This window comes from Salminus brasiliensis, chromosome 12, assembly GCF_030463535.1.
Source record: "Salminus brasiliensis chromosome 12, fSalBra1.hap2, whole genome shotgun sequence".
Taxonomy (NCBI): Eukaryota; Metazoa; Chordata; class Actinopteri; order Characiformes; family Bryconidae; genus Salminus; species Salminus brasiliensis.
Window position 1 is genome coordinate 25,171,278 of NC_132889.1, and position 21,033 is coordinate 25,192,310.

A 21,033-nucleotide genomic window follows, 5' to 3' on the forward strand; every position below is an offset into this window, starting at 1 on the left:
TGGGTGGAGTGGGGTGGAATAGGGCGGCGGTCACACCAATCAAAATCTACATGTGGGCTCGGGGGCGGTCGCACAGCTCCTGTTGCACTTAGCATTACGAGCCAGCAAACTCTACATTTGATTCGGTGTGGGAACTTTGGAGAGCGGCGAGCGTGGGTGTAAGACTGCATTTCGCTCACGCTGCAGAGTGAAACAGGGGACAGAGCGGAGTCTCGGCGCTGGGCAGCGCTTCCGATGGAGTCAAATAATACAGGTGATTAAAACGCTATTAAACATATTTTTTCTCTGGTCAGTCTTCATTCAGACAGTTTTATGTCTGTAGGAATGAACTGAATGCCGATAGAAACCTGAATATGTTTTACCGCCACTCAGCTTGTTGTAGTAGTCGCTACAATGTTGTCTGATAACGCAGGTAGGAAGTAACGTGGTTATTAGTTTAGTTGTGGTCTTTTTCTCAGCACGTTTTCATTACTTTAGCCTGTAGTCATGCTTTCCTCGAGCGCTTTACGTAAACTACGTAAGGAACACCGACATCGCCGTTACTGTTAAAGGGTGACGACAGATGAGCGTATTTACATATTATGTTTTAGATAAATGTACTCAAATGTAAACATGAATGTTTCATTGCACGTTTTCTACACATGTAATGTCATATGAAGAATCTGAAGATACCTCTCTCTATATAAAGTTATATAAATCGCGTGTCGTGGATATGTATAATAACTTGTATAGTAACTTGATCTTTTCTGGCTTAAATATTGCCTGACCTTCCTCGTATGAAACAGTGATGTTTGAGTACATTTATGTAATTAATAGAAAACATAATGTAAATACACGCTTCTATCCAGCAACAGAACCGGAAAAGTAAGCGCCGGCGTAGTTTTACCTAAAGCCTTAGCGCCTGTGAAGTGGCCCTGCCTCTTTCCCTACGTGTGTGCGTGCGTGTGTGTGTGTATGTGTGTGTGTGTGTTCTCGGCTCGTCTGCTGTATGGAGTCTGAGCAGTGTGCAGTGTATGAGCGCTCTCTGTTGGTTATTCGCGGTTTATGTGCCGCACAGTGACAGTTTCGAGTGGCTCAGAGAGGTGTGTCTGAGAGGTGTGCTGTATGATTGACCATGAAATGGTCGAGGCAGTTTAGGATCGCAGTAGTGTTTAATTGAATGGACGTATTTAATATAGGATTAATTTAATTTTGTAGATAAATACTAGTAATCTTTTCAGATTTTAGTTACTCACTGTTTTAACGTAAGCGCGGATGAGTGAAGAGCAAACTTAATATAGACCCAGTGAAATCACACACGATCACATTCTGTAGATTAATAGATATTAGAAGTATATTCGAAATGACTATTTACCAAAATCTAATACTGTAGGTAGTGTCTCAGCAGCTCCCCGCAATTAAAAGCCAATAAAAGCGCTTTAGCACGATTGTTTAACCCCTTCATTACCAGATTAAAGAACTCTTTCTTTCCCACAGCCATCAGACTCTTAAACAGTTGAGCTGATGGCTCCCCTCATAGACATCACTGTATTTATAACAATTGCACTAACTCATATCATTTTGCACATTAATAGTTGCACTACTGTACTTGACTGTTTGTGTCTGCATACAGCTGCACACATCGTTTTGCACATGTAACTGTTCTGGTATGGTTATATTTCAGCTCATTTTGCACAAACACCACTTTACTACAGACTGTTACAATGTAACTAATGTAGCACACACCTGCACAATGTATATAGCCTGTATAATTCTAAATTGTTTACATTTTATATTTTTATTTTATATATTCTCTGCATGTTTAATTTTTGATCCTTGTTATTTGTCTATTTATATTTATACTTTTATTCTATGACATCCAATGTGGGCAGCAAAGTAAGAATTTCATTGTACAGGGAAACTAGTTTCCTTACTGTGCATATGACAATAAAGCTTTGAATCTTGAATCTTGAATCTTCATGTTTTTGCAGCATTCAGCAGCCACCGCGAGCGGATATTTGATCCATCACTTTCCGGGAGTTACTTCTCTCTCTCTCTCTCTCTCTCTCTCTCTCTCTCTCTCTCTCTCTCGACGGTCACTTTCTATACATTTTCAGACTGAGAACTGAGCAGTAGTGGCCAGTAGCAGGTGGGGTGGAGTGGGGTGGAATAGGGCGGCGTTCACACCAATCAAAATCTACATGTGGGCTCGGGGGCGGTCGCACCAGCTCCTGTTGCACTTAGCATTACGAGCCAGCAAACTCTACATTTGGGAGAGCGGGAACTTGGGAGAGCGGCGAGCGTGGGTGTAAGACAGTATTTCGCTCACGCTGCAGAGTGAAACAGGGGACAGAGCGGAGTCCGCAGCTGAGCAGCGCTTCCGATGGAGTCAAATAATACAGGTGATCTTCATTCAGACAGTTTTATGTCTGTAGGAATGAACTGAATGCCGATAGAAACCGAAATATGTTTTACCGCCACTCTGGCGACTCGCTTGCTGTCTGATAACGCAGGTAGGAAGTAACGTGGTTAAAAGTTTAGTTGTGGTGTTTTTCTCAGCACGTTTTCATTACTTTAGCCTGTAGTCATGCTGTAAGGAACACCGACGCGCTTACGTTTCTCGCCGTTACTGTTACAGGGTGACGACAGATGAGCGTATTTACATATTATGTTTTAGATGTTTCAAATTAATGTTTCATTGCACGTTTTCTACACATGTAGCTAATGTCATATGAAGAATGTCAGACATATACGCCAGAAAATAGCATTGTTTTGTCTGAAGATACCTCTCTCTATATAAAGTTATATAAATCGTGTGTCCTGGATATGTAAAGAAAGCGTTTTTTCTTAGTGTTGCTCGATACTTTCGTAGTATGTGTATTACTCGTTTACTAAATATTTTAGTGTGCCTGGTGTTTTGGTTCTTTAGACAAAAAACTTGATTTTTGTTTCTGGGTTAAATATTGCCTGACCTTCCTCATATGAAACAGTGATGTTTGAGTACATTGATGTAATTAATAGAAAACATAATGTAAATACACGCTTCTGTCCTCCTCTCAGCGCGCTGACAGCAACAGAAGGGGAAAAGTAAGCGCACCGGTGTAGCTCATGTAGTTTAGGTAAAGTGCTAGTGCCTGTGAAGTGGCCCTGCCTCTCTCCGTGTGTGTGTGTGTGTGTGTGTGTGTGTGTGTTCTCGGCTCGTCTGCTGGTATGGAGTCTGAGCAGTGTGCAGTGTATGAGCGCTCTCTGTTGGTTATTCGGGTTGGTTGGTTGGTTGGTTGGTTATTCCGCGTTCCATGTGGAAGGGGGGGGGCAGGCAAACCCAGCCTCAGAACCAATAAAAACATGCATTTCACCTTGGTGGGGCGGGCACACCTAGCAGTACGACCAATCCAAATCCCCTCCCTGCTGGCTCTTTAAGACTAACTTTACTGCATTTGTATTAACTGTTGTGGACTCAGGAAGGATCAGAAAAGGCCCTGACTCCATTTTGTACTTTTCAGTAACCTATTTATTCCCCTTTTGTGATCCCAGAAGCCTTCAGTGCTGGGATTAGATGCTTTCTCTGCACCGTCTTCCAGTTCTTCGCCTGCTGTAGCCAAGTTGAACCAGGTAATTTAACTTTCATGAAAACTTTCAAAAGAACTGTTTTTGTTGAACAAGCACAGAAATGAACAAACATCACCACCTCATTAACTGGTTAATAACACAAAGTGGTGGTCCCACAAACTACCTTCAATTTTACCTACATTCAATCTACTATAGCCTCCTGTAGAACTGTGTGGGGAAATTCATTTCAAAGAATACAGTGATATTTAAATTATGATAAATGTTGTGCGTTTAACTGTGCTGTTCACTTTGTGTTAACAGTGGAACATGAAGTTCACCTTTCTGTGGAGGAAACTACACCTGCATGTCCTAACCAGAGCTCTGTCAGGCCCTGGTAAGCAGAGGAAGAGGCCGAGTGATGTCCAAGTGGGGTCACTTCTCCAGCACTCCATGGCACAGGCACCTGAAGGGTCACATAGACTGTAAAGCGCTTCAGACCTGAGCCATCAGACCACAAATCCACTGCACAGCCTACAAGTGACTTTTATCAACTTGATCAATGCCAAAACCTGTGTGAATTTGGCTCATATCCTACAGTGGTAATGCTGAATGGGAAAAGTGTGCAACCATGGGTTTTTAAAGTTAGTTGCTGGAATATGTGCATCTCAGGTCTTATAAAGTATGAATAAGACTCAAACTAAAAACTCAGGGCCTTGAAACCAAACGTATCTGTAGCCCAGATAATGGTTTATTTTCTGTTAGATTTTGCACTGAATGTGAAGTTTTTGGAGGCCAGGATGGATTGGTGTTACAGTAGGACAGTGATTGAGGTACACTAGATGAAATAACAACCAGAGAAAAGCAATCCAATCACCAGGTTCTAATTTGGGTGAGACTTTCACTGGCTGCCTTTTATTTCTTGCACTTTTTAAACTTTTTATATATTTAATATATATATTTATTTTATATATGTGTGTGTGTTACTGTTTTAGCTGTATTTTACTGTGTCAGCATGTGTTCATGTCTTAACTGAATTACGATCAATCATAGTTACTGTGCAGAGGTGTGCACATTTTTGATACCTGTTAATGCCACATATCAGAGACAGTATACAGCACAATTCTTTATTTATCCCCAGCTTGTCAGTGGGGAGATTGGATGGTTGTACACTGTAAAATTGTAAAAGTGTTTGTAAAATTGTGTTAAATCACAATTTAAACATGTTAAATCATGTGGAGTTTCTTATATTTAAGCCCTTTTGTTTGTTATTGAACATCAATGGGGTTTCTTTTGATGATTGCCTTTTCGAAAAAGACCTGTGGACTAAATACAAATACACAAAAGTTAATATATCACAGTACTGTAATACTACATCTAAAAGACTGTAAACCCCATTACCAGAGATTTTATTTTTATTTTCTTTAGTTCATTTTGATTGAAAGTTTACTTTTCTTCCACTGGCATTGAGCACTTTATTATCCAGTGCTTGGACGTTGTGCCTTTTATAAACATGTGAACTCTTGATAAAATAACTGTATGAAATCCTAACTGTTTCTCTTTGTATCCATGTTCATGTTCTGTCATTAAGCATAGGAGTCTCTAATAGAACAGAAAAATGACGCAAACAGTGATCAGAAAGTAACACTAGCCTATTGCCCCGATTGGCCACACGGTTTACGTCATGGCTGTAGCTCCCCCCTGTTTCATGATAAGCGCGGGAAATCTGCACATGTAGTTCCTGAAGCAGAGCTGAGTGGAGCTGAAATTCTCCTCTGTCCGAGAGCTCTGCAACTAAAATGAGTTCATTACATTGCTTTTTCATCAATACTGAACCGAACCGCACAGCGTGTTTGGTTTACCTGATGAATCCAGAAAGTTCTCAGAGAGAAGTGGGAGGAGGCGATGCGGTGTTGTTTGGGAGGTAAGCGTGTTTAGTAACTCAGCGCTTAGTTCTGTTCAAAGTAAGACCTGCACGGATTAATGAGACTTTTGTAATTGTGGCATGTGTCTGTTTGCGAGACCGTCCGCAGCATTTCATACAGAAATAAGAAATAAGGGTGTTTTTGGAAATGCATCAGATTTTATTGATATGAACCCCTGTGCTGTGCTAAACTGAGCCCCCGGTCTGGGTGCAAGTAATGTTCTTCAAAAATAAAAGCTCCAGACAGCCATATAGCTACACTACAGGATACATGAATACACTGATGTAGTTTGACGATTTGTTAATCCTCTTTAAGTCATTAATTTATAGTTGAATAAAATCAAAACAAGTCGATTAACAAACTCCATAGGATTTGTGTATTGTGCGATTCTTAGGAAAATCAGCTCTCGCAGACCTATGTGTGTCTGTTCTGCTCAGCGCTGAGCCTGTTGTATCTGTCTGACTGCAGCTGTTGTACTGGCTCTTTTTGGTACAGAGCAGTGCAGGAGTCTAAATTAGTCCTGAAGTGGCCGTTTCGGGGACGTCACTGCTGTTCGGTGTGACGCGGAGAAGGGGCGTGTCTACTGTTTCCCCACAAATAGAAGCCCTGGCCGCTCTCCGCTCCACAGTTAAAAGCGGGCTCCAAACTTCAGCCGGAAGAACTCCGCTCTCTGAAAACACAGCCGCCTGATAGTTAGCAAATTCTCTGCAGGTTCGCGCTATGCTGCCTCTGTACAGAGGTAAGAAATGAGTTCTGGTTAAAGCTGTCCGTTTGTGATTGTGTTTTTAGCTTTTTGTGGAGTTTATCACCTGTCTGTTAACTTTGCTCTCGTTAGCGGTTAGTTTAGTGTCAGACTACATCCAAACACTGCCTTCATCTTACTACAGCTTTGACTAGAGCGGTACACCGGCGTTGCTCTTACTCCTATAGTAGCAGTTAACAGTGTGTAAGAAGTATCTTAAGGTTGGTGCTGGTGGTGTTGTTGTTTATGATCGTGTCTTCGTCTGGAAGTCGACGAGGTAGAACTGGACATCTGAATCTTACTATGCAAAATCTACCAGAGCTCAGATTAGCGAAACATCACGGTAATGAGATCAGATTTATTGCTGGTCTTAAGAGCTGATTTTGCTGTAATATCGCGATCATTCTCGTAGGACGCTTTTAGGGAAAACCCCGCTGCAGCTCGCAGCTCGTACCGGTACGTAAAACCAAAGGCAGGGTCTTCTGACTGGCTAAATGCTCCCAGCAGGGGGAAAAACTATAGGCAGAGTACTTTAATCGTCCAAGTGACATTATCAGAAAATGCCCTCAGCGTTAAATGTATGTCCATAGCTTAAAGAACAGGAGCAAATAACAGTAAGGTGAGTTTGTACAATACACAGTACTGTGCAAATGTTCTGTTCATTAGAACAGATGAAGATGAACGAATACATAAAAATGAACAAGAATATTATTTTGAAGAGAAGAACTTGTGAAAAGTCAGGAGAGTTTGAAGAACCAGATGTACCTAGTCAACATGTGTAAGCACTGATTGAGTAAATCAGGTGTTTCATGATAACTACAAACTATGAGGTGAGCTTTGGAATTGTTTTAATGAACAGTCCCATATGTAAAACCACCACTTTTATTTTTTATTTTCGTATTATTAAAATTTTACAGGTGCCCTAAACCATTGCACAGTACTGCATATGCTTAAGATTTCAAACAACAAACCACAGAAAAGCAGACTGTGGAGGAAACCTCTTACTACCCTGGTTTTGCACGAGTTTCAAGATGAGGTGCTGTTTGAACAGCCTGATTGTGACTGTATAGTAACCTGCTGTGTATTACTGGACAGATATACAGGCAAGTTTCCTTAGTAAAGTTGTTTAAATATATTTTTGTTTCCAAATAAATCAAATATTTTTGATAAAGAGTATACTAATTGTTCAGAAAATGCTGAAACCATGAAAAATCACACACTTGCATGGTGTAATGTGATGGTTGTGTTTCTTCATGTGTGCTAGTAGTGTTTGAATAGTTTGGGCCTAATTTTAGACTTTTTAAGTGTCTGAAAGTGGTTTGATTAAAAAAGGTTTGTTTATCTATTACTCAAATGTTCAATATGAAAAGGGAAAGATGGAAAAACATACCACATCTTTCAAGTGTGTTTTTTTTCTGCATGGTTTTAAATGCAATGATGAACTAAACATTGCTCTTTTGGGGTGTACAAATACATCAGATGTGATTTGTAAATAATAGTGAATCTAAAAATGCTCTACATGGTTTATGGTCTAACACCTGAATCAGCTCCAGAAGGCTTCTTTTGATAACTTGCTGATCAATGTGCTGCCCTTGCACACATGCTGAATAGCCTCTCTATGCAAGATGTGGAGTGGTTGTACATTTGAGCCTATAGTGACTTACAGTGGCATGAATGAACTGTACACAATTACTAATGAACTGTACTAAAACTGTTGTGTTCATTTTGTTTCCAATGTTTTAATAGCTGACCGTGGCATAAGGCTGTCTGTGGAGGAAGCATCTCTTTTACAGCTCTGCGCTGTGCAGAACCTGGGTAATGATGACCACGGCGATCAGGATGAGAGGTTTCAGCAGCCCAATCATGACCGTATCCATACAACCTGCAGTGTGTTCCTGTACAGATGTGTAGGCAAGTTCCATTAGTAAAGTTATTCACTCTACCCTCCCCTAAACCTCTGAATGATGTTTAAGTGTGTACCATCACACATTTGAGCTCTTGTATTTTCAGACTTTTTTTTTTTTATTTTTTTTTTATGTAATATAGGATTAATTTAATTTTGTAGATAAATACTAGTAATCTTTTCAGATTTTAGTTACTCACTGTTTTAACGCACCGGGTGTATTTGTTTTAACGTAAGCGCGGATGAGTGAAGAGCAAACTGAATATAGACCCAGTGAAATCACACACGATCACATTCTGTAGATTAATAGTATATTAGAAGTATATTCGAAATGACTATTTACCAAAATCTAATACTGTAGGTAGTGTCTCAGAAGCTCCCCGCAATTACCGCACGCTTGTATGTTTGTCACGTGACCATTTCATTCCGCAGCGGCCCAATCCAGAGTGCCAATAAAAGTGCTTTAGCACGATTGCTTAACCCCTTCATGTTTTTGCAGCATTTCAGCAGCCACCGCGAGCGGATATTTGATCCATCACTTTCCGGGAGTGCTTAGGCTGCGGCCAAGTCGTTTTATTGTAGTTAAAGCCACCCAATTTACGTTCCACGTGGGGGGGCAGGCAAACCCAGCCTCAGGACCAATAAAAACATGCATTTCACCTTGGTGGGGCGGGCACACGTAACAGTACGACCAATCCAAATCCCTTCCCTGCTGGCTCTTTAAGACTAACTTTACTGCATTTGTATTAACTGTTGTGGACTCAGGAAGCATCAGAAAAGGCCCTGACTCCATTTTGTACTTTTCAGTAACCTATTTATTCCCCTTTTGTGATCCCAGAAGCCTTCACTGCTGGGATTAGATGCTGCACCGTCTTCCGGTTCTTCGCCTGCTGTGGCCAAGTTGAACCAGGTAATTTAACTTTCATGAAAATTTTCAAAAGAACTGTTTTTGTTGAACAAGCACAGAAATGAACCATCACCACCTCATTAACTGGTTAATAACACAAAGTGGTGGTCCCTCAAACTACCTTCAATCTACTATAGCCTCCCATAGAACTGTGGGGGGAAAAGTCCTTTCAAAGAATACAGTGATATTTAAATTATGTTAAATGTTGTGGGTTTAACTGTGCTGTTCACTTTGTGTTAACAGTGGAACATGAAGTTCACCTTTCTGTGGAGGAAACTACACCTGCATGTCCTAACCAGAGCTCTGTCAGGCCCTGGTAAGCAGAGGAAGAGGCTGAGTGATGTCCAAGTGGCGTCACTTTTCTGGCACTCCATGGCACAGCCACGGGAAGGGTCACATAGACTGTAAAGTGCTTCAGACCTGAGCCATCAGACCACAAATCCACTGCACAGCCTACAAGTGACTTTTATCAACTTGATCAATGCCAAAACCTGTGTGAATTTGGCTCACATCCTATAGTGGTAATGCTGAATGGGAAAAATGTGCAACCATGGGTTTTTAAAGTTAGTTGCTGGCATATGTGCGTCTCAGGTCTTAGAAAGTATGAATAAGGTTCTAATTTGGGGGGTGAGACCTTCACTGGCTGCCTTTTATTATTTGCACTTTTTAAACTTTATATATATTTAATATATATTTTTTTATATCTATATGTGTGGTACTGTTTAAGCTTTACTGTGTCAGCATGTGTTTGTCTTCAGTGAATTACGATCATAGTTACTGTGCAGGCATAGTGTTGCTGCAGGTAGTGCAGGTTTTCACTCACCTTTTACATGCGTGTAATGTGATGTAACAAACTTGATTTGATTTGGGTTGTCTCTGTTGGAGTTTGTCTTCTCCTTGTGTCCATTTGACATTCCTTCAGATACTCTGGTTTCCTCCCACTTACCAAAAACACACTAGGTATGTCCCTATACATGTACGAATGTGAGGAAATGTGTTCTAGTTTTACTAAAACTAGAAAATTTGACCATCAGTCCAGTTCTATCAGCACTTCACTGGCTCCCAGTTAAATTCCGTATTGATTACAAAATTCTTCTATTAACATATAAAGCCCTACATGGCCTCGCTCCTGAGTACCTGCGGGATCTTATTGCATATTACGAACCATCGAGACTATTTAGATCTCAGGGTGCTGGACTCTTGCTCGTTCCCCAAAATACAGAAAACCTCAGCAGGGGGAAGAGCCTTTTCTTATAAAGCCCCCCAACTCTGGAATAACCTTCTAGATAATGTTCGGGACTCAGACACAGTCTCAATCTTTAAATCCAAGCTGAAAACTCGTCTGTTTAGTTTAGTTTTTGGTAATTAATGTTTCTTAGATAAAGGTTGTGGGTCCAGGGGTTCACAGACCCAGGCAATTGTAGTATACTGAGATGCTGAAGCTGTCGTCTTGCTGCTTACACGCGATCACTCAGGTTTGTTGACCGTGGAATAGATAGGTGCTGGCATTTCCAGGGTGCTCTTGTGTCTGTGTTACCTTCTGGTTCTCTCCTTTTAATTAGGCTGTTATAGTCAGACCTGCCAGAGTCGTCAGACACAATCTGATACAGCCCAGCATTCTCTGCTCTCCATAAATTTCCTCTCAGAACTAACCCTCTCTTTTTACCTTCTCTGAGTAAATGGCCACCCAGCCCAACCTGCTGGAAGATTGCCCGCTGAGGTCCCCTCTACCTGCGTCAAACCTACTGTTATACCTGGTTTGGTCATTTTTATCATTAATGTTTAATGGTTAAATGGTTAAATGGTTCTGCCAGAGGAGGCTGGGTCCCCCTTGTGAGTTTTGGTTCCTCCCAAGGTTTCTTCCTCCAGCTCTGAGGGAGTTGCTGTTTGCTTGCTCACTGGGGGTCTTTGATCCATCATGTCTTGCGTTATTTTTTTCTTTCTTCTTATGTAAGCTGTTTTGTGACGACAAAGCTTGTGAAAAATGTTTCTTCTGTTGTGCATCATTGTTATATAAGAATAAATATTTGTTGGCAAAATAATTGTTAAAATCATGTGGCGTTTCTTATATTTAAGACCTTTTGTTTGTTATTGAACATCAATGGGGTTTCTTTTGATAATTGTGTTTTCCAAAAAGACCTGTGGACTAAATAGATACTTTTATTTCTGTATTCTGAATAATCCAGTACATTTCAACCTCTAGGAAGAGAAGTCTTATAGGAGTTGTTTCTTTATGTACTAACAAGCTGTGTGTTACTAACAGTACCACTCTCACTTGCTGTGGCTGAAGTTAAAATATCACAGTATTGTATTACTAAACCCAAAAGACTGTAAAACCTCTTACTATGCAAAATCTACCAGGGCTCAGATTAGCAAAACATCACAATATATATCTATATATAGGCAGAGTACTTTGATTGTCTGAGTGACATTATCAAAAAAATGCCCTCAGTGTTAAATGTATGTCCATAGCAAAGAACACAGGAGCAGTTAGGTGAGTTTGTACAATACACAGTACTGTGCAGATGTTCTAGGCATCCCTTATAGTCATCCTCTCAGCATTAAGCTTACGTTTTTGTTTGTAAAAACATCACATTGAACAAGATGTGAAGAACAATTCCACCACCCCTCCTTTAATTTGAACATCATTAAGCACTGATTAAGTAAATTGATAACTATAAACTATGAAGGGAGCTTTTGAATTGTTTTAATGAACAGTCCTATATGTAAAACCACCACTTTTAGTTTTTTCTTATTTAAATTTTACAGGTGTCAAATTTTTGCACAGTACTGCATATGCTTAAGATTTAAAACAAATCTAAAAGACTGTAAAACCCGTTACCAGAGATTTTATTTTTATTTTCTTTAGTTAATTTTGATTGAAAGTTTACTTTTCTTCCACTGGCATTGAGCACTTTATTATCCAGTGCTTGGACGTTGTGCCTTTTATAAACATGTGAACTCTTGATAAAATAACTATGAAATCCTAAATGTTTCTCTTTGTATCCATGTTAATGTTCTGTCATTAAGCATAGGAGTCTCTAATAGAACAGAAAAATGACGCAAACAGTGATCAGAAAGTAACACTAGCCTATTGCCCCGATTGGCCACACGGTTTACGTCATGGCTGTAGCTCCCCCCTGTTTCATGATAAGCGCGGGAAATCTGCACATGCAGTTCCTGAAGCAGAGCTGAGTGGAGCTGAAATTCTCCTCTGTCCGAGAGCTCTGCAACTAAAATGAGTCTATTACATTGCTTTTTCATCAATACTGAACCGAACCGCACAGCGTGTTTGGTTTACCTGATGAATCCAGAAAGTTCTCAGAGAGAAGTGGGAGGAGGCGATGCGGTGTTGTTTGGGAGGTAAGCGTGTTTAGTAACTCAGCGCTTAGTTCTGTTCAAAGTAAGACCTGCACGGATTAATGAGACTTTTGTAATTGTGGCATGTGTCTGTTTGCGAGACCGTCCGCAGCATTTCATACAGAAATAAGAAATAAGGGTGTTTTTGGAAATGCATCAGATTTTTGATATGAACCCCTGTGCTGTGCTAAACTGAGCCCCCGGTCTGGGTGCAAGTAATGTTCTTCAAAAATAAAAGCTCCAGATAGCCATATAGCTACACTACAGGATACATGAATACACTGATGTAGACTGACGATTTGTTAATCCTCTTTAAGTCATTAATTTATAGTTGAATAAAATCAAAACAAGTCGATTAACAAACTCCATAGGATTTGTGTATTGTGCGATTCTTAGGAAAATCAGCTCTCGCAGACCTATGTGTGTCTGTTCTGCTCAGCGCTGAGCCTGTTGTATCTGTCTGACTGCAGCTGTTGTACTGGCTCTGTGTGGTCCTGTAGCTACTGAGCGGCTGCATGAGTCACAATTCGTCCTGAAGGGGCCGTTTCGGAGCCGTCACCGCTGTTTGGTGTGACGCGGAGAAGGGGCGTGTCTACTGTTTCCCCACCAATAAGAGGCGTTCGTTCCTCCCGACAAGTGTGCCCTCATGTTTCCCCACCAATCAGAAAGGGACGAACGCCGAATTCCCTCCGTCGAAACAGCGGCGAGGGCTCCAAAACTTCAGCGGGAAGAACGAACTTCACTTCTGTGCAACAGTGTCGTGTGGACTCCGCTCTCTGAAAACACAGCCGCCTAAAAGTTAGCCAAGTATCTGCAGGTTCGCGCTATGCTGCCTCTGTACAGAGGTAAGAAATGAGTTCTGGTTAAAGCTGTTCGTTTGTGATTGTGTTTTTAGCTTTTTGTGGAGTTTATCACCTGTCTGTTAACTTTGCTCTCGTTAGCGGTTAGTTTAGTGTCAGACTACATCCAAACACTGCCTTCATCTTACTACAGCTTTGACTAGAGCGGTACACCGGCGTTGCTCTTACTCCTATAGTAGCAGTTAACAGTGTGTAAGAAGTATCTTAAGGTTGGTGCTGGTGGTGTTGTTGTTTATGATCGTGTCTTCGTCTGGAAGTCGACGAGGTAGAACTGGACATCTGAATCTTACTATGCAAAATCTACCAGAGCTCAGATTAGCGAAACATCACGGTAATGAGATCAGATTTATTGCTGGTCTTAAGAGCTGATTTTGCTTTAATATCGCGATCATTCTCGTAGGACGCTTTTAGGGAAAACCCCGCTGCAGCTCGCAGCTCGTACCGGTACGTAAAACCAAAGGCAGGGTCTTCTGACTGGCTAAATGCTCCCAGCAGGGGGAAAAACTATAGGCAGAGTACTTTAATCGTCCAAGTGACATTATCAGAAAATGCCCTCAGCGTTAAATGTATGTCCATAGCTTAAAGAACAGGAGCAAATAACAGTAAGGTGAGTTTGTACAATACACAGTACTGTGCAAATGTTCTGTTCATTAGAACAGATGAAGATGAACGAATACATAAAAATGAACAAGAATATTATTTTGAAGAGAAGAACTTGTGAAAAGTCAGGAGAGTTTGAAGAACCAGATGTACCTAGTCAACATGTGTAAGCACTGATTGAGTAAATCAGGTGTTTCATGATAACTACAAACTATGAGGTGAGCTTTGGAATTGTTTTAATGAACAGTCCCATATGTAAAACCACCACTTTTATTTTTTATTTTCGTATTATTAAAATTTTACAGGTGCCCTAAACCATTGCACAGTACTGCATATGCTTAAGATTTCAAACAACAAACCTCCACAGAAAAGCGTACTGTGGAGGAAACCTCTTACTACCCTGGTTTTGCACGAGTTTCAAGATGAGGTGCTGTTTGAACAGCCTGATTGTGACTGTATAGTAACCTGCTGTGTATTACTGGACAGATATACAGGCAAGTTTCCTTAGTAAAGTTGTTTAAATATATTTTTGTTTCCAAATAAATCAAATATTTTTGATAAAGAGTATACTAATTGTTCAGAAAATGCTGAAACCATGAAAAATCACACACTTGCATGGTGTAATGTGATGGTTGTGTTTCTTCATGTGTGCTAGTAGTGTTTGAATAGTTTGGGCCTAATTTTAGACTTTTTAAGTGTCTGAAAGTGGTTTGATTAAAAAAGGTTTGTTTATCTATTACTCAAATGTTCAATATGAAAAGGGAAAGATGGAAAAACATACCACATCTTTCAAGTGTGTTTTTTTTCTGCATGGTTTTAAATGCAATGATGAACTAAACATTGCTCTTTTGGGGTGTACAAATACATCAGATGTGATTTGTAAATAATAGTGAATCTAAAAATGCCCTACATGTTTTATGGTCTAACACGCCTGAATCAGCTCCAGAAGGCTTCTTTTGATAACTTGCTGATCAACGTGCTGCCCTTGCACACATGCTGAATAGCCTCTCTATGCAAGATGTGGAGTGGTTGTACATTTGAGCCTATAGTGACTTACAGTGGCATGAATGAACTGTACACAATTACTAATGAACTGTACTAAAACTGTTGTGTTCATTTTGTTTCCAATGTTTTAATAGCTGACCGTGGCATAAGGCTGTCTGTGGAGGAAGCATCTCTTTTACAGCTCTGCGCTGTGCAGAACCTGGGTAATGATGACCACGGCGATCAGGATGAGAGGTTTCAGCAGCCCAATCATGACCGTATCCATACAACCTGCAGTGTGTTCCTGTACAGATGTGTAGGCAAGTTCCATTAGTAAAGTTATTCACTCTACCCTCCCCTAAACCTCTGAATGATGTTTAAGTGTGTACCATCACACATTTGAGCTCTTGTATTTTCAGACTTTTTTATTTATTTATTTTTTTTAAAGGAGTCTTTTGTTCTGCTCTTGGAGAGCTGTTCTTAATGGGGTTTGTGTGCAGTGTATGAGCGCTCTCTGTTGGTTATTCACTGTTTATGTGCCGCACAGTGACGGTTTCCAGTTGCTCATGCCGTGTCTGGAAGGTCTCAGTCTGATTCACCCATAAGGTGTTTCACAACAAGTGTGAGGGTGTAATCCAACACGTAATACAAAAACATTACAATTACTAGTTGTAATATGAATCAGTCCTCAGTTAGACTGTTTAAATGTAATTAAGACTGACTTAAATGCCGTTGAATCTGATTCTGAAAACAAGAAGAAACTAACAAGGAGAAACTTACCTGTAACTAGGTTCGTGTGCTGTATGATTGACCATGAAATGGTCGAGGCAGTTTAGGATCGCAGTAGTGTTTAATTGAATGGACGTATTTAATATAGGATTAATTTAATTTTGTAGATACATACTAGTAATCTTTTCAGATTTTAGTTACTCACTGTTTTAGCGCACCGGGTGTATTTGTTTTAATGTAAGTGCGGATGAGTGAAGAGCAAACTTAATATAGACCCAGTGAAATCACACACGATCACATTCTGTAGATTAATAGTATATTAGAAGTATATTCGAAATGACTATTTACCAAAATCTAATACTGTAGGTAGTGTCTCAGCAGCTCCTCGCAATTACCGCACGCTTGTATGTTTGTCACGTGACCATTTCATTCCGCAGCGGCCCAATCCAACGTGCCAATAAAAGCGCTTTAGCACGATTGCTTAACCCCTTCATGTTTTTGCAGCATTTCAGCAGCCACCGCGAGCGGATATTTGATCCATCACTTTCCGGGAGTGCTTAGGCTGCGGCCAAGTCGTTTTATTGTAGTTAAAGCCACCCAATTTACGTTCCACGTGGAGGGGGCGGGCAAACCCAGCCTCAGAACCAATAAAAACATGCATTTCACCTTGGTGGGGCGGGCACACGTAACAGTACAACCAATCCAAATCCCTTCCCTGCTGGCTCTTTAAGACTAACTTTACTGCATTTGTATTAACTGTTGTGGACTCAGGAAGGATCAGAAAAGGCCCTGACTCCATTTTGTACTTTTCAGTAACCTATTTATTCCCCTTTTGTGATCCCAGAAGCCTTCACTGCTGGGATTAGATGCTGCACCGTCTTCCGGTTCTTCGCCTGCTGTGGCCAGGTTGAACCAGGTAATTTAACTTTCATGAAAACTTTCAAAAGAACTGTTTTTGTTGAACAAGCACAGAAATGAACAAACATCACCACCTCATTAACTGGTTAATAACAAAGTGGTACCTTCAATCTACTGTAGCCTCCCATAGAACTGTGTGGGGGAAATTCATTTCAAAGAATACACTGATATTTAAATTATGATAAATGTTGTGGGTTTAACTGTGCTGTTCACTTTGTGTTAACAGTGGAACATGAAGTTCACCTTTCTGTGGAGGAAACTACACCTGCATGTCCTAACCAGAGCTCTGTCAGGCCCTGGTAAGCAGAGGAAGAGGCAGAGTGATGTCCAAGTGGCGTCACTTTTCTGGCACTCCATGGCACAGCCACGGGAAGGGTCACATAGACTGTAAAGTGCTTCAGACCTGAGCCATCAGACCACAAATCCACTGCACAGCCTACAAGTGACTTTTATCAACTTGATCAATGCCAAAACCTGTGTGAATTTGGCTCACATCCTACAGTGGTAATGCTGAATGGGAAAAATGTGCAACCATGGGTTTTTAAAGTTAGTTGCTGGCATATGTGCGTCTCAGGTCTTAGAAAGTATGAATAAGGTTCTAATTTGGGGGGTGAGACCTTCACTGGCTGCCTTTTATTATTTGCACTTTTTATATACTTTATATATATTATATATATACTTTATATATATTTAATATATATTTTTTTATATCTATATGTGTGGTACTGTTTAAGCTTTACTGTGTCAGCATGTGTTTGTCTTCAGTGAATTACGATCATAGTTACTGTGCAGGCATGGTGTTGCTGCAGGTTTTCACTCACCTTTTACATGCGTGTAATGTGATGTGACAAACTTGATTTGATTTGGGTTGTCTCTGTTGGAGTTTGTCTTCTCCTTGTGTCCATTTGACATTCCTTCAGATACTCTGGTTTCCTCCCACTTACCAAAAACACGTGGTAGGTGAACTGCCATCCTGAACTGTCCCTATACATGTACGAATGTGAGAAAATGGGTTCTAGTTTTACTAAAACTAGAAAATTTGACCATCAGTCCAGTTCTATCAGCACTTCACTGGCTCCCAGTTAAATTCCGTATTGATTACAAAATTCTTCTATTAACATATAAAGCCCTACATGGCCTCTCTCCTGAGTACCTGCGGGATCTTATTGCATATTACGAACCATCGAGACTATTTAGATCTCAGGATGCTGGACTCTTGCTCGTTCCCCAAAATACAGAAAACCTCAGCAGGGGGAAGAGCCTTTTCTTATAAAGCCCCCCAACTCTGGAATAACCTTCTAGATAATGTTCGGGACTCAGACACAGTCTCAATCTTTAAATCCAAGCTGAAAACTCGTCTGTTTAGTTTAGTTTTTGGTAATTAATGTTTCTTAGATAAAGGATGTGGGTCCAGGGGTTCACAGACCCAGGCAATTTTAGTATACTGAGATGCTGAAGCTGTCGTCTTGCTGCTTACACACGATCACTCAGGTTTGTTGACGGTGGAATAGATAGATGCTGGCATTTCCAGGGTGCTCTTGTGTCTGTGTTACCTTCTGGTTCTCTCCTTTTAATTAGGCTGTTATAGTCAGACCTGCCAGAGTCGTCAGACACAATCTGATACAGCCCAACATTCTCTGCTCTCCATAAATTTCCTCTCAGAACTAACCTCTCTTTTTACCTTCTCCGAGTAAATGGCCACCCAGCCCAACCTGCTGGAAGATTGCCTGCTGAGGTCCCCTCTACCTGCGTCAAACCTACTGTTATACCTGGTTTGGTCATTTTTATCATTAATGTTTAATGGTTAAATGGTTCTGCCAGAGGAGGCTGGGTCCCCCTTGTGAGTTTTGGTTCCTCCCAAGGTTTCTTCCTCCAGCTCTGAGGGAGTTGCTGTTTGCTTGCTCACTGGGGGTCTTTGATCCGTCATGTCTTTATGTTATTTTTTTTCTTTCTTCTTTGTATCTGTCTTTTTTTTTATTCACTATTTATGTAAGCTGTTTTGTGACGACAAAGCTTGTGAAAAATGTTTCTTCTGTTGTGCATCATTGTTATATAAGAATAAATATTTGTTGGCAAAATAATTGTTAAAATCATGTGGCGTTTCTTATATTTAAGACATTTTGTTTGTTATTGAACATCAATGGGGTTTCTTTTGATAATTGTGTTTTCCAAAAAGACCTGTGGATTAAATAGATACTTTATTTCTATATTCTGAATAATCCAGTACATTTTAACCTCTAGGAAGAGAAGTCTTATAGGAGTTGTTTCTTTATGTACTAACAAGCTGTGTGTTACTAACAGTACCACTCTCACTTGCTGTGGCTGAAGTTAAAATATCACAGTATTGTATTACTAAACCCAAAAGACTGTAAAACCTCTTACTATGCAAAATCTACCAGGGCTCAGATTAGCAAAACATCACAATAATGAAATTTGTTTAAAGAGTTGATTTTGCTTTAATATCGCGGTCATTCTCGTAGGACGCCTTTGGGCTTGCAGGTCGTACCGTAATGTAAAACCAAAAGCAGGATATTCTGACTGGTTAAATGCTCCCAGCAGGAAAAAAAAAAAAAAAAAATATATATATATATATATATATATATATATATATATATATATATATATATATATATATATATATATATATATATATATATATATATATATATATATATATATATATATATATATAGGCAGAGTACTTTGATTGTCTGAGTGACATTATCAAAAAAATGCCCTCAGTGTTAAATGTATGTCCATAGCAAAGAACACAGGAGCAGTTAGGTGAGTTTGTACAATACACAGTACTGTGCAAATGTTCTAGGCATCCCTTATAGTCATCCTCTCAGCATTAAGCTTACGTTTTTGTTTGTAAAAACATCACATTGAACAAGATGTGAAGAACAATTCCACCACCCCTCCTTTAATTTGAACATCATTAAGCACTGATGTGTGAAATCTTTTCACTGTTTCTCTTTGTATCCATGTTCATGTTCTGTCATTAAGCATAGGAGTCTCTAATAGAACAGAAAAATGACGCAAACAGTGATCAGAAAGTAACACTAGCCTATTGCCCCGATTGGCCACACGGTTTACGTCATGGCTGTAGCTCCCCCCTGTTTCATGATAAGCGCGGGAAATCTGCACATGTAGTTCCTGAAGCAGAGCTGAGTGGAGCTGAAATTCTCCTCTGTCCGAGAGCTCTGCAACTAAAATGAGTTCATTACATTGCTTTTTCATCAATACTGAACCGAACCGCACAGCGTGTTTGGTTTACCTGATGAATCCAGAAAGTTCTCAGAGAGAAGTGGGAGGAGGCGATGCGGTGTTGTTTGGGAGGTAAGCGTGTTTAGTAACTCAGCGCTTAGTTCTGTTCAAAGTAAGACCTGCACGGATTAATGAGACTTTTGTAATTGTGGCATGTGTCTGTTTGCGAGACCGTCCGCAGCATTTCATACAGAAATAAGAAATAAGGGTGTTTTTGGAAATGCATCAGATTTTATTGATATGAACCCCTGTGCTGTGCTAAACTGAGCCTCCGGTCTGGGTGCAAGTAATGTTCTTCAAAAATAAAAGCTCCAGATAGCCATATAGCTACACTACAGGATACATGAATACACTGATGTAGTTTGACGATTTGTTAATCCTCTTTAAGTCATTAATTTATAGTTGAATAAAATCAAAACAAGTCGATTAACAAACTCCATAGGATTTGTGTATTGTGCGATTCTTAGGAAAATCAGCTCTCGCAGACCTATGTGTGTCTGTTCTGCTCAGCGCTGAGCCTGTTGTATCTGTCTGACTGCAGCTGTTGTACTGGCTCTGTGTGGTCCTGTAGCTACTGAGCGGCTGCATGAGTCACAATTCGTCCTAAAGGGGCCGTTTCGGAGCCGTCACCGCTGTTTGGTGTGACGCGAAGAAGGGGCGTGTCTACTGTTTCCCCACCAATCAGAGGCGTTCGTTCCTCCCGACAAGTGTGCCCTCATGTTTCCCCACCAATCAGAAAGGGACGAACGCCGAATTCCCTCCGTCGAAACAGCGGCTCCAAAGGGCTCCAAAACTTCAGCGGGAAGAACGAACTTCACTTCTGTGCAACAGTGTCGTGTGGACTCCGCTCTCTGAAAACACAGCCGCCTAAAAGTTAGCCAAGTATCTGCAGGTTCGCGCTATGCTGCCTTCTTACAGAGGTAAGAAATGAGTTCTGGTTAAAGCTGTCCGTTTGTGATTGTGTTTTTAGCTTTTTGTGGAGTTTATCACCTGTCTGTTAACTTTGCTCTCGTTAGCGGTTAGTTTAGTGTCAGACTACATCCAAACACTGCCTTCATCTTACTACAGCTTTGACTAGAGCGGTACACCGGCGTTGCTCTTACTCCTATAGTAGCAGTTAACAGTGTGTAAGAAGTATCTTAAGGTTGGTGCTGGTGGTGTTGTTGTTTATGATCGTGTCTTCGTCTGGAAGTCGACGAGGTAGAACTGGACATCTGAATCTTACTATGCAAAATTTACCAGAGCTCAGATTAGCGAAACATCACGGTAATGAGATCAGATTTATTGCTGATCTTAAGAGCTGATTTTGCTGT